Source organism: Pteropus vampyrus, unplaced genomic scaffold, assembly GCF_000151845.1.
Source record: "Pteropus vampyrus isolate Shadow unplaced genomic scaffold, Pvam_2.0 Scaffold3, whole genome shotgun sequence".
Taxonomy (NCBI): Eukaryota; Metazoa; Chordata; class Mammalia; order Chiroptera; family Pteropodidae; genus Pteropus; species Pteropus vampyrus.
This window is the reverse complement of record NW_011888784.1, coordinates 11,963,190-11,980,579: the sequence shown is the minus strand read 5'-3', so window position 1 is coordinate 11,980,579 and position 17,390 is coordinate 11,963,190. Positions and strand designations below refer to the sequence as shown.

Genomic DNA, 17,390 nt, shown 5'->3' with positions numbered 1-17,390 from the left:
CTCTAGATTCCTAGGTTCTCAAGAGGTGTCCTGAATGTCTTTTTTATTTGTGAATTCTACATCCAGTGAAATATTCCTTTTTGACTTTCCTGCTTTCCTACAAGTAGCTCAGAGATAAATTTATCTCTCCCAGAATTTTTGAAAATTCTCATTATACATATTTCAGAATGCCAGTTTTACATACTGTGTCTTTTTATTTGTTTTCATTTGTTGTTTTTCACCTTAGCTTCTTTAGATGTTTATTTTTATTTTATTGTCCTTTAACGTAATGCTTTTTTTTTTTTTTTCATGATAAAAACCTTTATTACATGAACTTAGATAGAGGGAGGAGGAAATGTTTGCCTTTCCAGACCTTGATTTTCCTCAGAAAGAAGTCCAGCTCCTTGCCCTCTAGCACACAGCCATCTGCTCGGCCGCACTGGCCTGGTCTTGAAGCGATGTGATGCATGCAAGAAGCTCACCCTGCTGGAACTGCTCCTCTAGAAAACTGCTGATTTTGGCATTCTTTTTCCTTTCATCATATTTCTTCTGAATTTTCTTTGATTGTTTTTTCGTTTGTTTTGTTTTGTTTTGTTTAAAATTTCTTACTCCTCAAGAGTCAGCTTGGCCCACTTCTTGCGGCCCAGGGGCGGTGTGTGGTGAGCTGGTACCACTGTCTGTGCGGTGTGCTGTCAGTGAACACGCTACAGTTCTCTACTAGGGTCTTGGTGTGGACCAGTTCACTGTTGGTCGCATCATAGACAATATCGATAATCCTTGTTCTGCATGTACAACACTCGGCACCCCAGGAGAGGTTCCCCATATCCAGCCTTAAGACACGGCGCTTCTTGTTGCCTTCCTGTGCACGGATTGTGTGTATGCACTGGGAGTCAGTCTTACTGTGGGTAGCGGGGTGTCCCAGCTCATATAGGGTGCCTAAAATCTAATTTTTAATCAAATGTGATAAAAACATACAAACACAGGGAATGCTGTTCTTCACATAATGCTTAGTTTTATGTGAAACTAAACTTTTCTACTTTATAGATGTGGCATTGAAGCTGAGTGAGATAACGTGATTGAGGATGCTGCCTAAATGGAATTGAAGTTGGGTGCTAGAGGGTAACAGTTGGGCATGTGCTTATCAGCTGCTAATTTGGCCACAAAGCCCTGTGTTCTATGTATGAGCAGTGCTGCATAATTTAATAAATAATAGCAATAATGATGATAGACAGGAGAAGAAAATTATAACCAATCATGGAAAAAAATATGCTACCTGTGTTCAGCAAAATCAGAACATAGAATCTGGCTCGCCGTCCATCAGAGGTTGCTGGGAGTTTAACAATTAAGGGCTGCTTCTCTAGAGACTGGAGGCTGTGTTTCCTTCCACATTGCTAATGAAGTATAATTCGTTTTACCTCGCATCCACCTTTAGAAATCAAAGTTCAAGCGTCCATATCAGACACATTTGAAAGGTGAGGTCTTCACTCCCCTTGCAATACTGCATCTCCTCTTCAAGGAGCATTCTCCTGTTGTATTAATTATTGTGCTTCGATGACATTATTATTCATGGACTAGCGTCTCAAAATACTTGACTTAGCACTGGGTCTGGAACTAATACTAATAAGTACAAGGCTGAGTAGTGGATAAAATTTTTTTTCCTTTTTTCTATTCTGTACACAAAGTAGATGCTTCTCCCCCCACCATAATTTAGCCACCTTGTACTTTGAAACAGAATTTAGCCTGTTGACTCATTAAAGGTAGTGCCATAGAGAGATGCACCTCCAGGACACTCCTAAGAAGTGGAAAAACTCAATTCCAAATTTCCACGGACCATCAAAAGAGGAGGCATAAAAATAGACGTGTTTAATTTGTTATGATTTTAATACAGCTTACAATAATATTTATTTTGGGAGGCAGAGAGTCTTTTTTCACTGGTTTGGAGTCGGTGATTGCAAACATGGTACTGAGTTGGTAAAAAGGATGTTGGTATTTGAAGTAAGATTATAAGATAAAGAGATTGATTTTTTTAAGCAAACGTAGTCAAATATATCCATTCAAAGAAGACAAGTACTCTTCAAAGTAGCCAACATGAAAAGCAATTGTATCAGTTAGTAGTATATTCCTAATTATCAGCTGTTAACAACAACAACAACAAAATTCAAACAACTACTGGTAGTATCAAGAAATAAGTTTATTTTTTCATTCATAACAGAAAATCTGCTGGCATTGAGTCACCTGCTCTATGACAATAAAAACAAAATCACTTTCTATTGTTTTGCTCAGCTCTCCAGATAATGTGGCTTTTGACTATTATTTTTGACCCAAGTTCACATGATGGCTGACTCACCTTCAGTATAACTTTATATTCAAGGGGGGAAAGGGTGGGGGCAGCAAGCTTCCTCTTGCTTCATTTGCTCTTATCAGGAAATTAAAAAACATTTAAATTTTTACCTTCTTATTAGGAACTGAATCTCAAGGCTTTCCTAGCTGCAAAGAGGTTGGAAGACCAGATATATGACTTTATATTTATATTGTGGGAGGTGAGCAAGAGAGAAGGGCACTGAGATTGGAAGTGCACTAACCAAGAAAAAGTGTCTACCAATAAGCATAGAGTTATTCCAACAAAGTTTCATTATTTCAAGTTCTTCTTTGTTAACTGACTTCATTTTCAACCACAAATTTTCCTTACGGCAGAGACCATATCTGCCTTTGCTTAACATGTTTCGCTGCTAGCATAATGCCTCAGGGTACATTTATTGAATGAATGAATTCATGAGTGAATGAATGAACCAACACAACTTTTCCACTAGGTACCTATGGGTGTGTTGTATGTGACTTTCAGGCAAAGAGGGGTAGATGATGAGCAAATGATAAACCGGCAACTGAAAATGTGAAACAGAGGGAACTTTCCCCCACCCCCTTTAAGTGGATGAGGTGGTTGAAAATATTTTGGAGAAGGATGAGAGATGAACTGAACAGTGCAAGCTCCTCCAGCTCATATCTTTATCCTCCCTCTGTCCCCACATTCCAGAGACTGGGGCTGCTCCTTGCAATTAGCATGGCCTGGAACTGGATCCAGTGGCCTGCTCCTGTTCCCTCCTGATCTGTCCCCTGGTCACTCCTGCTATTTCTTCCTGACAGCTCCTTCGTATATTTTTGTCCCCAGGTCTGAATACTGGCAGTTCTAGCTGAGGGGAAAGTTTCCTATAAAACTTTAATTAGTTTTTCATTAATTCTTTTTTTAATAAAGATTTTTTTTCTTCCTTTCACCTAATACTTATAAGCTACATGTCAATCTCAAAAACAATACCTCCATCATTGAAATTGCTTGAGCCGCCTGTGAGTTTATTGAAACCCCTCGCTTTCAGTGATTTAATTTTTGAGAAGCTGAGTTATTGGGGTTGCCTTTGTATTTTATGTCCGGGAAGTGTCCTGGCTAGCATCCCTGATATCTGTGGCTTAATTGAACATCTGTGGAATAACGGGGAAAAATACTAGATGCGAACGAAGGAAGACGTATGACTAAAATTCTCCTAAAACAATAATTCCACCACCAGCAATTAAAAAAAAAAAAATAGATGGATTAATTTACCTCTGTCCAGGGATCTGTAGTTATTTTTCTGTCCTTCAACTTACATGTCCCCTAATCTCTCATGTTAACCCCCTACCTCACCCCCATACCTTACCTATTTTCTTAGGTTCACCAGTGTTTCTTCTCCCCACTGTCCAAGCAAATTATTTAAATTACTGTTGCATATTATACATTTAGAGCTGTCATAATCATTATTGAGGTTAATCAGTTGAGTGATACTATGAATAGGATGGATATGATTATTTCTCTTTAATAGAGTTAGAATAAACTAGGATACTATGAGGTTAAATGAGATCAAGCCAGCAGTGGGGCCAAAACTGAGACCCATGTTTTCTCAGTCTTCAAAAATGTTTTTTCCTATAGATACCTAGCCACATAAAATCAAAGACATCTAACATAGTTATTATTTAAAAATAAAAAAGGCATTAAATCTAGTGCATCAGGCTCAGTCTGAATTTGAGTTTAAGCTATATCTGTTCTCTGCAGGCATTAGACTTTTCTCTGTATGTCTGGTAAACTAGAATAATAGATTCAAGAAGACATTTTGGAGCTTCCTAAATTCTAAGGAGTTTCCTAGAAAATATTTTTTCTAAGGTAGTTTCTTTAAAATAAAGTCTAAAACCTTCTTTTAAAACCACTAGTAGGGAAACTATAAAACTGTCACAGTGTATACTTAAAAATCATTTAGTACATTCAGCATAAATTTATGATTAAAAACTTTTAGAAAAGTATGATTAGATGGAAATTTCCTTAAATTGATTAAAGAAAAAGAGCTATAAAAGCCCCAAATATTAACCCAATGGAGAAAACTTGTAAGTGTTTACTTTAAGGAACAAGATAAAAATGCTATCTATCATTACTTCAATTTGACATTATACTGGGGAAACTAGCCAGCACAATAAGATAAGAAACCAAAAAAAAAAAAAAAAAAAAAAAAAAAAAAAAAGAAAAGAAAAGAAAAGAAATAGGCATTGGAAAGGTGAAAATATTACTCTCATTATTTTATATCTTATCATTATCTAAATAGGAAATACAAAAGTGTTTCTAGCAAAATTAAAAATATTAGGAGTTTAGTAAGGTGGCAGTATGTGAGATCAATACACAAGGGTCAACTGCATTTCTATACAACAGCCTAAAACATTTAAAAATTGTAACGTACTTGTTAAAGTTTAGGTTCGTCTGCCCTCGTGGGTCCACTAAATCAGAATTTCTGAGTGGAGTCCTAGAATCCTCGGTTTACTTACTTTTGCAGGTAATGGTGTTTTTTTCTTTTTAAACCCACTGGAGGTTTAAAATTACCATCTCAGGGAAGAGAAAGTCAGATGTATTTTTGAACAGCAGCAAAGTGTTAATATAGAATAGAGATGAATCTAAGCAAATCTGGACTCTATACTTCAGGAATTTTTATTTGTTTGGTGATACAATCTAAAATGATTTCCTAATGTTAAAATTCTCTGACATTTCTAGAGAACATCTAACTCAGATATCAGGAATTTTTCTCTTTGTTGTTGGATTGTAAGTGTTAATATTTTGTTCATAATTTTATACCAAGGTTTAAGATAAAAATTGGCCTCTGTGATCTTTTCTCATTTCATTTTTATCAACTTTTAAGATCAAGGTCATACTAGCAGCATAAAATGAGTCGAGGAGTGTATCCTTTTGTCTTATACTAAATCATTTTTGTAAGATTTGAAGTCATTTCTTCACCTCTTAAGTTGAGATAAGGAGGCTAAAGCATAACTGGAGGGAGGCAGAGTTTTCTTCCCTTGATGAGATTTTAGTGTTGCCCTCTGGTGAAGTCCTTCCTTCTGGAGATGAAGTCTTTGTTAGGGAGAAAATTTGGAGGGTGGGGGAGTTAGGGAGCTTGGAGGTTGTTTCACAGTGGCTTCTCTTCCTCTTCCCCTGCCAGGATCTTGCTTTCTTGGATTCTCTTTATGAAAGCTTGATGGGTTTCTAAGAGGAAAAGCTGATGAAAGTGTGGGTCCCCACTAATGCTGCAGACCTGATGAGCTTCTCTCATCCTAGCTCAAACTCAGGCTCCAGCAACACATCAAAATTAGTAGTTAAATATTCTACAAGCTTATGGCATCCGGCCTTTTGGGCTTCAGGTAAATAAATCCCAGATTCTATATTTCTCTGAAGGAAGTTTTTCTCCAGATCATGGGATGACAATTTGCACTGTGACCTCAGTTCTCTGAGGAGTCCAAGAAAAATGTTGATATTCAGTTTGTCCAGCTTTTTCTTGTTGTAAGGATGGGAATGATGACTCTCCAGATGTTTAAATATTGAACTAGAAACTGAAAGTCTAGACCGTAGAATACCTTGTTTTATTGCGCTTTAGTTTATTGTGTTGTGCAGATATTGCTATTTGTTACAAATTGAAGGTTTGTATTGCGCAAGTCTGTCGGTGCCATTTTTCCAAGAGCATTTGCTCACTTTATGTCTGTGTCACATTTGGTAATGCTTACAATATTTCAAACTTTTTCATTATTATTGTATTTATTATAGTGATCTGTGATCAGTGATCTTTAATATTAGTATCGTACTGTTAATTTTTGAACAATGCAGGGGTAGGAGTACCGATCCTAACAGTGATTTGTGATTTGTCGTCACAAATCTGAGTACAACTTAAGTTAGCTCTCCTCATGTGCATATTCCTAGCCACAAATTGAAAATACAGTTGACCAGTGAACAACCCGCACAGTTCAAACTCCTGTTATTCAATGGTCATCTGTAATCATTTTAGGGGTGCTATGTACCATGCCCTTATAAAATGGTGGACTTAACTGATACAAGTTGTGAGTGTTCTAACTTCTCCACTTACCTGCCATTCCCTTGTCTCACTCCCTTTCCTTGGGTCTCCCTATTTCATGAAACACAACAATATTAAAATTAGGCCAGATAGTAATCCTATAATGGTTTCAAAGTGTTTAAGTGAAAGAAAGAGTAACATGACTCTCACTCTAAATCTAGAAATGATTAAGCTTAGTGCTAGAGGAAGGCATGTCAAAAGCTGAGCTAGGCCAAAAGCTAGGTTTCTTGTGTCAAACAGCCAAGTTTTGAAAGCAAAGAAAAGTTCTTGAAAGGAATGAAAAATACTACCCCAGTGAAACACAGAAATGATAAGCAAGTGAAACAGCCTTATTAACACTGATATAAAGTTTTAGTGGTCTGGATAAAAGATCAGACCAGCTACACCATTTCCTGAAGCTAAAACCTAATTTAGAGCAAGGCCCTAATTCTCTTCAGTTCTGTGAAGGCTGAGAGAGGTGAGAAAGCTGCAGAAGAACAATTTGAAGCTAGTAGAGATTGGTTGATGAGATTTAAGAAAAAAAAGCCATCTCCGTAACATAAAAGTGCAAGGTGAAGCAGCAGTGCTGATGTGGAAGTGGCAGCAAGTTATCCAGCATATCCGGCATCAGATAATTAAAGTAGGTGGCTCCACTTAACAGCAGATTTTCAATGTAAACGTTATTTTGGAAGTAGATTCTGTCTAGGACTTTCATAGCTAGAGAGGAGAAGTCAATGCTTCAAAGCTTCAAAGGACAAGTTGACTCTCTTGTTGGGGGCTAATGCAGCTGGTGACTGGAAGTTTGAAGCCAATGCTCATTTTCCATTCTGAAAATCCTAGGGCCCTAAAGAATTATGCAAAATCCACTCTTCTTGTGTTCTATAAATGGAACAAAAAAGCCTGGCTTATAGCACACCTGTTTATAATATGGTTTAGTGAATATCTTAAGCCCACTATTAAGACCTACTCCTCAGCAAAAGAATTCCTTTCAAAATATTACTGCTCACTGACAGTGCACCTGGGTACCCAAGAGCTCTGATGGAGATGTACAAGGAGATTAATATTATTTTCGCCCCTGCTAACACAACATTCATTCTGCAGCCCATGGATCAAGCAGTAATTTTGACTTTTATGTGTTATTATTTAAGAAATATATTTCATAAGGCCATCGCTGCCATATATAGTGAATTTTCTGATAGATCTGGGCAAAGTAAATGGAAATCTTCTGGAAAGGATTCAACATTCTAGATGCCATTAAGAAAATTAATGATTCATGGGAAGAGGTTAGAATATCAACATTAACAGGGTTTTGGAAGAAGTTTCATGGATGACATTGAGGATGTTCAGGAATTCAGTGGAGGAAGTCTACAGATGTCATACTAGTAGCAAGAAAAATTTCATTAGTAGTGGAACCTGAAGATGTGACTGAATTGCTGCAGTGTCCTGATAAAAATTTAATGGATAAGGAGTTGCTTCTTACAGAAAAGCAAAGAAAGTAGTTTCTTGAGATAGAATCTATTCTTTATGAAGATGCTCTGGAGAGTGTTGAAATGACAACAAAGGATTTAGAACGTTACATAAACTTAGTTGATAAAGTAGCTGCAGGATTTGAGAATACTGACTCTAATTTTGAAAAAGTTCTGCTGTGGATACAACACTATCAGACAGCATTGCAAGCTACTGAGAAATCTTTCACGAAGCGAAGAGTCAGTTGATGTAGCAAACTTCATTATTGCTTTAGTTTAAGAAATTGCTATAGCCACCACGACCTTCAATAAAACCGCCACCCTAATCAATCAGCACCCATTACCATCAAGGTGAGACCCAGCACCAGCAAAAAGGTTATGACTTGCTGAAGGCTCAGATGATGGTTAGCATATTTTTTAGCAATAAAGTATTTTTTAAATTAAGGTATTTACTTTGTTTATTTATCGATAATGCTATTGCATATGTACTAGACTATGGTATAGTGTAAATAGAACTTTTATTTGCACCGGAGAACCAAAAAAATTGTGTTACTTTATTGTGATATTCACTTTATTGTGGTGGTCTGGAACTGACCTGCAGTTATGCCTGTATTTCTTAATATTCAAACATATACAATTTTTCTTTCTATATTAATAGTATGCAGTTTAAACTTAGCTTCATTGTGCTTAAGAGTATGTTGAGATTTTGCCTTTTAACTATAAAATGTTATAATTCCACAACAAATGTTTAACAGTATAGTAATATAAAATAATGGGAAAGATGGGTGGAGGACTTACTCTTCAGGAAGTTCATTTATCAGTCTCTGAGATCAGGCTTCTGGCCAATCCTAACTTTAATTTCTCAGTATGCTTTCCTAGTTTCTAGGCATAGCAGAGTGGTTAAGATAATGGACTCCAGAGCCAGACTGTATTCCAGTGAGACTGAGATTTCTTACCTATGTGAACTTGAGTAAGTTACTTAATTCCTCTGCACTCTGTTTCCTCACATGAGGTTAATAATCATATTTTCCCCATAGTGGCTTTATGAGGATCAGATTAAAGACTTAGAACACACAGTACCTGTTTGGCATCTCATCAGTAGTATACAAGATTTAGTTTAAATAACATTTATTCCTTCTGGATTTGGTGTAGCAACATCGGTTTATATAATAATGTAAGAATGTCATGTTATTTTTGCTCTCAGAAAAGGAAACAATAACAACAGAGAAATCAGAGTACTTTGAATCAGGGTTTGCTTAAGAGTAATTTACTTTTAGAAAATTAGTCAACTTTCTAGGAAATTATAGAAATGCTAGAAGAGTTATTGTAGCTTCCCCATAGACCAAACTCCATTGCAAGATGAAGAAGTGGCATATGTCACATGAGATTTTATTTGTATGTCTGTATGTGTGTGTGTGTGTGTGTGTGTGTGTGTTTATGTGTATATACACACATTTTTTTTTCCTAGTGCACTGATATTCTGGTCACACTGTCAGTGACCATTGAGAACCAGCAGCTCTTTCTTCCTCTTCATTCTCCATTGTCATTGTTACTGGCATTGTTGTAATTATATTCATATGATTATCAGAGTGTGTCGAAGCCGACATGTCCATGAGAGCTGGGTTGAGCACAAGCGCTGCTTCTGGAATGAGATAAACAAACAACAAACAAAAAGACTTTTTGATTCAGCAGTTCCCCAAAGTGTATGATTCATATATGAGTCATTCTCATGAAGTGGATAAAATTCCCATTTACAAAGTCAGAAATGAAAATAAAGTTGTTTTTAATTTAGGAGACAGAAGAGTGGGATGAAATATCTAGCTCAAGAGAATCCTTTGGAAAATGAATTTCTAGCAGAAAAGTTTCACCCTTCTAAGCATAGAGATGCAAATTTTGCCTTCCATAAGCTAATCAAGACTTTCTTTTTTGGCAAGAAAACAAAGGAAAACCAGTCTAATCCTGAGTAAACCTGGCTTTTTCCTTACTTATTGGGTCTCACAGGAAAAGCAGATTGCAATGTTTAACTCTCTAATATATGCAATAAAAGATTTCAGCGATACTGTCAAGCTGACTACTTAGCCATTCAACTCCTTTCATATTATACACATTGCTATGCACTGTCGCTTGAGATTACTTTGTGCAAGAAAGCTTTGTTAGGACAGAGTAATTTGATGAATGTCAAAGCCAAATGTATATAGAGAGATATAGATATACGGGATGGGGCAATCTGATTTCTATTTGACTCTCACACAAATCACATTTCCAACACATTTCAATGAATCACCGTTAGATGCCAGGCTGGCAGACATGACACATTCTGGACATGGTTAGGAAGATAGATTTGGAATGTTTCAAACATGGCCCCGTGAAGGGCATTTTTTGCAAAAACATCAGAGAGTGCAATACTGTATTATTTCTGCAGTACATTTTAACCAGGAGATTTCAGTGAAAATAGAACACTATCTAATGTCTCTTTGTAAACATTACTGTCTTCTTCTTATTCTTTGCATATCTTTTTTTCATATTTCTAGAAGTCTGTAAAGAGATAGTTTCTGCTATACAAGACTATTTATTTATGACCGGGTTGGGGAGCAACCGTAGGAGAATTGCCCTTTGACTGTGCCAGGTGGGGAAGGGCTCTTCAAACACACAGGTCATGCCTGTGTAGCCTTCCTTGCATGTGAAAGAGGAAGAAAGGGCTTGCAGTTAGTATGACACTACTGGACTGTTGGGGTGGGCTGAGTTATTGGCCTGGGTCTCTATATTTAGTTTCCATCTCTTTGGATAGCAGGTGCCTCATCTCCACTATTGGGCTATTCTTCTAGAACAACTGTTAGCAGGTGAGGCAGGGATACTATGATACTGAGATAAAATTTAAAGAGTCTTCCACATAAGATTGTTTATTGCTGCCAAATCTCTTTTCTGTATGATCTCTAGATTTCGAGAATATAAATATTTTCATATTGAATTCATTAACATATATGTTTTTGAATGTGTTTGTGACATGCCTAGATTGAATTTTATCTAAAAGATGAATAATACTTAACTTTCTGATCTGACTCCATCATTCCTCTTTACTGATTATAGATTATTTTTCGTTTACTGATTTTTTTCACTGAGGATAATATCAACTATGAAGGTATGGAAATTATGTAGGAATCGAACTATGAGAGGTGCATTGTATCATTACAACTTGTAATGGTCTGTTTGTAAGCATCTTGGTATCTCCTATGCCAAATGCCTTATTTTATTTACAAGAAAACTGACACAAGTGATTCTTCCTTCAGTGACAAAGCTGTTGAAGAAATTGGCTGGACTAGGTTTCCACATACTTCTATTCATTAAATTCACATAGCGCAAGATTGATTTGAATGAGAATCATTATACATGGATCACCATAAGTTTGTACCCTCCTAACTCATATACCTTGTCTCCCCCAGTCTCAACCCCGGACTTCTAGGAAATTCTGACCATTTTTCAACTTCTGAAAACATGTGTCTACTACTCAATATAAATATAAAAGGTAAAATTTTATTTGATCTATGTACTTTATGTACATAGACAGGATACAAGTTTATATAAATATAGAAGGTAAAATTTTAGTTGATCTATGTACTTTATGTACATAGACAGGATACAAGTTTAAAGCACAGATTTCAGACTAGATTGCCTGGTTCAAGTCACAGCTCTAGCAAGTTATGTAATAATATCTGTTTCTTAATTTTCTCATCTGTAAAACTGAGGTAATAATTTCATAGGGTTATTGTGAAGTTTAGATGTGTTAATGTAAACAATTAACATATTTGTAAAGCATGTATTACAGTACCTGGTCTGTCATTAGTGCTATAAACCATTAGCTATCACTATTACCCTCCAGTTGCTTAGGACTGTAGGAAGAGAAACAGAGAACACCTTTGTCAAGTAGGTGTCTAGATAGAAACAAATTATTTCTTTGGACTTATTTTGCAAAATATTTCTTTCTCTGCATGTGGCTTCATAAAAAACATACTGTTTTCCTTATAGTTCCTTTTACCTAGAACAGCTGGTTTCCCTCCTCTTGCCACTTTACCTAGTTAGCAATTCCTCTTTCTTCAAGATGTAGTTTGAATGCATCCCCACTAGAAGCCTCTGTCTGATTTGTGATGCTCTCTTAAGTTCCTATGCTCATCTTAATCTTATTTCTGGATAATTTTATGTACCAGTTTATATTGAAATAATGTTTACTTGTCTATATTACTCTACCACACTATATGTCCAGCGTCATAGATGTGTTTATATCCCCAATGCCTGCCACAGTGCCCAGCACATATTAGATGCTCAACATTTATCTGTTGAAATAAACTGAGTTGAACAAACAAGAAGTACATTTATATTTATCTTAGAGTCTGGAATGATGGAGGCAGTTAAGGGAAAGAATATGTTGAGATTCAGAAGGCAGGAAATGCGAGGAACTAAACTGAAGCCCCAAGAGAATAACTGTGTAACTAAATTTGATACAGAGGGTATGACCCAACTCTTCGGCTTAAATATACAATGGAAATATAGATCTTACACATCACAGGTTAATGTTTACTAAATAGCAATATAAAAATAAAAGGATCAACCAATCAATACATAAATGCATAAGAAAAATATCACAAAGAAAGTGTCCATTTAAGAGAAAGTAAAGGGAGTGGATCAGTGTGTACAAGTATCTGAAGGTACTTGATCTAAAAAGATGTAAGAGTATATTTACGGTGATGTAATGGAATAACCAGATTATAGGAAAACAGACAGGTTTTGTAATTGGTATTCTTTAATCAGCCATTTCATAAACTTGTATTTATTGTGCATTATGTGCCAATCCCTGTTCTCTGTCCCCTGTATATTTATCAATAGTTGGGAAAGGTGTTTAGTCAAAAAACTACCATCAGACAAGTCAAGGCTAGAAACACATGGGAACATATCTTTTATACCTTGGCAGAATAGGCTGATCCTAAGCCTTTTGTTTCTCTGATCTTCTGGCTGTTTTAGATATTCTTTTTATAAATGCCTAAATGAACATCTGTTTGTGTGATCCATGGGGAAATAAAAGCATTAATAATTCAGATCACTACCACAGCTCTGCTAATAGCCAGAAATGCTACAGATAGAATAAGTTTATATCCACTAATGTTGGTCAGCTTTCATAAAAATACAACACAAATATAAATACAAATATACTAACACACATTGAACATAGAGTCCTTGCTTTGCAAAAGGTATAAGTCAGTACAACAGTGGTAGAATTTATGGGTTAGGTTATTTAGAATCCTGAGCATATTATTCATGACCTTTTTAGCCTCTTCTTAGTTCATGGCTTTATGCCTTTCTTAGTCCAATTATACTGTAATATTTTGAAAATGAAGTCGTTTCTTTGGCTTTTCTTAGCTCCCCTAGAATAGGTTTTGGCTCAGTGTACATATTTACTTATAGATTTTAAAGAGACTTTAAAGTAGCCTTCAAAGAGACTTCTACAGTGAGAAATGTAGATAAAAGAGAGAGATGGAGAAGAGGTTTGTGAAATCCAGAGGGAAAGGGCTACATGGATGAGGAATATTACTGAAGCTCTCAGGAACCAGGTGGGATGGCTGTATCTTTATCCAAATATCACGAGCTTTTACTTAAATGATTACCAGTGATCTCCTTCCCATGGTTTCTGTTATGGACTCCACTTCAAGGGCATCCAAGACCGTGCCCTCTTCTCTCATTTTAGGAGTGCCATCTGTGCCCCCAAGATCCCAGTTGGTACCCATCCAGTTCATCCATTAGCACAGGGTAAAGAAAGCATAACCATGAACACCTGCAGAAAGGTGGGTAGGAGAAGAAAGAGAAATATCTGCAATAATACCTGGATTTGGGAAAGACTATCCTATTCTAGGGCAGTAGTTCAATATGTCCTCATTATACAAGCATCCGGTGACCATAAAGGCAGTCAGTTGTAACATAGAAATAACATAATACACCTAAGTGGGAATATTTGGGCTCTGTCAGTAATGCTGAACTTTTCTGGGCTTCTCTTTCAGGAAGTGGAAAATGTAGCAACAATTTAAAAAATAATGGCGATTGTGAAAATAAAATCAAATAAAATTTCTAAAAGTGCCTACATAGTACTTGGCTCTCAGTAAATGCTCAGAAGTATTTGGTCCTTTCCTGAATTTTTTATACCATCAGTTTTAAAGGGGCATCATCAGGTAGGACTGTGCCAAGGTAAGTAACTCAGAACCACCTGGCAGGCTGGCGTGCTCCTGTTACTTTATGTTACACTTGGGCCAGCCACTGAGGCAGCTGGAGGCTTTAAGCCTAGGCGGGGGGTGAAAGTAAGAGTGAGAAGCATCCAAGAGCATTAACTGCATACTGCAGAGGCATCTGAGATGAAGGGGCAAAATAAACTTCTGGGAGAGCAAGTGGTTTAGTGTAAGTCATAATTGGTCTATAAAATGTAGTTTCGTTCTTGTTTTTATTGAGACCTATAGAGTCTAAATCTCATTACCTTGTATTTCTCTTCAGCTTCATAACTAGGAGAAACTGGTAGTTTGTTGCTATGTCCTACAAATGGCAGCTCCTTTTTTTTTTCTTGCCTTATTTGAACATTCTTGGGTTGTAATTTTATTTGTCCTTCAGTCAGGAATATTAGACTTTAATATGCTTTAAGGTTTAAGTTCGAGAAGCTGGATAAATACTGGACCGACAGACAAGGTTAGCAAGTTTGTTGCAGTGCCCCCTGCAGCCCACAGATCCAGCCTCCCCTCTGTGCCCCTCTGAGACCATTCTCCTTTTTCTTTGCACACACATATGAATACAGTAAAAAATGAATAGGTCTCCTGGAGGGTGGGTGTGTTTGCATCCTAGTCAAATGGGAGGAATTTAGGCAATAGCTAGAATTATGGAAATTAATTCTCGAGGCAGGTAGTTATTATAGTGGCATCTTTCTAGCTGCCTCTGAGCCCCAAAAGGTAGTCTTCAGGTAACCATGGAAACCAGGTGTAGGCAGCCGGGCCTACAGCTGACCTCTTGCCCCTTGGCCACCAACAGCTGTTCCCAGGTGACCCAGTGATTCTTGAGGTCCCTTCTGATGAGGCTGCTAGAAAGACTCCTTGGGGGGTGGCCAGACACACTTCAGTTATTTAATTTATTTTTATTTACACTCATCTCACTACTTTCAGGGAAAATGGGACTGAAAACTTGTTATGACAGAAAGCTTCAAGAATCTAAATATTCTTAGTCATCCTGTGTATATTTTTATCTTCTTTAACTCCTGTAGCCAAATACTCCTTGTATCGCTCCATCTCGTACTTTAGGTTATTAAAAGACTGTAATATAATCAAGGGTGCCAAAGACTACTTCGCTCAATCCCTTGCTTTATAAATGAGCAAACAGACCAGAAGGGACTTATCCAACATCAGACACTAGTTGGCGAAAGAGAAAGGTCTGATGTTATTCCTCCGTTGTAGCAATATTTTTATTTTTCCCTTGGGTCTTAGTCTTAACAGCCTACAAGAGAAGCTCCCCATCCCTTCTCCTTTTGGCCCTGTGGTGTTACAGTCAGAGATTCAAGGGTTCCTTTCCTTCCACCTACTATTAGATAAGCAGAAGCTCACATTTTCGCAAATACAAGTCAACAGCTGCCATCTCTTGGCTAGAAAGGCCTCCACAACTGCTTTGCCTGACCCTTCCTTCTGAGGCTGCCAATAGGGCTGGGGACATTCCAGCTTTTGGAACAATCCTGCTGCTGGCTGTGTCATTCAAATGCTGGAGAACTAGTCTAAAGAAAGTCGGCTTTGGTGACACAATGCAGAAGGGGTGCTTTCCAGCAGCAGAGCTAGTGCCACATAGATAAGCTCCTTTTCCTGTTTCATTTCTCCACCTCCAGTGAAATAGTAGAGCAAATGAAAGTCTCTGCTAAGCTTCCCTTGTCTTCTTTCTGCACATCTCCCACACTGCTTGAATCTACAGTACTTCTTTTGAACTCATTATCTTCTACCCATTTATCAATCAAGTATTCACTAAAGGATGGTGTTCTTTTTACTTCTGTTTTGTTTTGTTTTGTTTTGTTTTGTTACTTTTTATTTTTAATTTAATTCATTTCTTAATATCCCTTGACTCTGCCTAGACTATGATCTTACTGGTGCTAGAAGTGATATTACTTATTTTTGTCTTCTTCATCTTACCTCATACGACACCTTGCACAACAGTGTCAATAAACACCCATTAATTTATGACCATTGAAACTATTTTGTATCTGATTTGACTAGGCGGTACCTCTTTAATATATGTTAAGATACATGTTTTTTTCTTTGCACACAAAGAGGAAGAATTCTTTCTCTCTTAAATATGCATTTCTTTTCTCTCTACTGTGCCAAGGAAGATGAGAAAATTAAATTAAATTATTATCTAATATTAAGCACTTACAATATCTTAGACACCGTAATTAGAATTGTATATGCATTACCAACATCAATTTCAAAATGAACAGATTATTAACACCAGCCTTCACAGGTTGATTGTGAAGATTGAAGGAGATAATATCCTATGAACAGTAAAACATGATTGAGATATGGATTGTGATGATAATGAATCAGTTTATCATAATGGTTGGCTTATACTTTAGAATACTGAAAGATCTATGGAATGAGATATTTAAAGAATAACTTTCATTGTGGGAAAATCTACTTTAGGAAAAAGTCTGGGGTGCCAGGAACAGGGCACAGATTTTGGCCAGAGAGGGAAGAACAAAACAAGGGAAGAGTCCTAAAAATATATTTCAAATTGCTGGTAAATGCTAACCACTTTCTATTTCTGCCTAGAGCCACTCCTGTTCTTTCTTTAAAATTGTGAACAATATGCCCTTGATCTTGCATACTTTTCTTGATCCAATCATTGTTTTCTTTTCAATCTCGTTCCACTTATCCTGAGGGCTACTGATTCAACAATAGGTCTGAATACTCAAGTTTAAATAATATATATTTTAACTTGTTTTTAAAGGAAAGCTTTGTAATTCCTATAAGAAATGAATCATTAATTCTGCCATGACATTATATATGAAATCTACCCAAGAGCTCCCAAATACTCTCCAATTCAGAGGAGTCTAAAGTTCAGCAAACCAAGCTGATGTAATATTATATTTGCCCTTTAAAAAAGGTCAGAATATTGTTCAATTGATGCCAACATCCATGAACTAAATGAAAGGGGGCTTGAGAAGATTGGATGTGGTTAAGAGTTTTACAGAATTCATGAGGCTCCTTAGTCACTGTGAAATAAAACTCCCTAGCAGACTTTCTTGAGAGTAAATCCTGGGAGTATTTTGACATTGGATATGGGCAATCAGCAGGATTATTTTCATTGAGTTTTGATGGGCAAAGCCATTGTTCAGTTTTTAAAATTCATAGTGCATTATTCCTTCCTCCAATGTTATTTTTATTTTTTATGAAGAGTCAAGAAAGAAATGAGGCGATCAGATTTCAACCTATGACAGAGCTAGGGTTAATGTTCAGGATCTGGGAGTAGTGATTTGGCATTAAGACAATTGTATGAATATTTAAAT

At 36.7% G+C, this 17,390-nt stretch overlaps 1 pseudogene; it reads right to left on the bottom strand.

Moving 5' to 3' along the window:
- Positions 1 to 304: 304 nt before the first annotated feature.
- Positions 305 to 13,602, bottom strand: LOC105293674 (annotated as a pseudogene).
- Between the last annotated feature and the right edge of the window lie 3,788 nt (positions 13,603 to 17,390).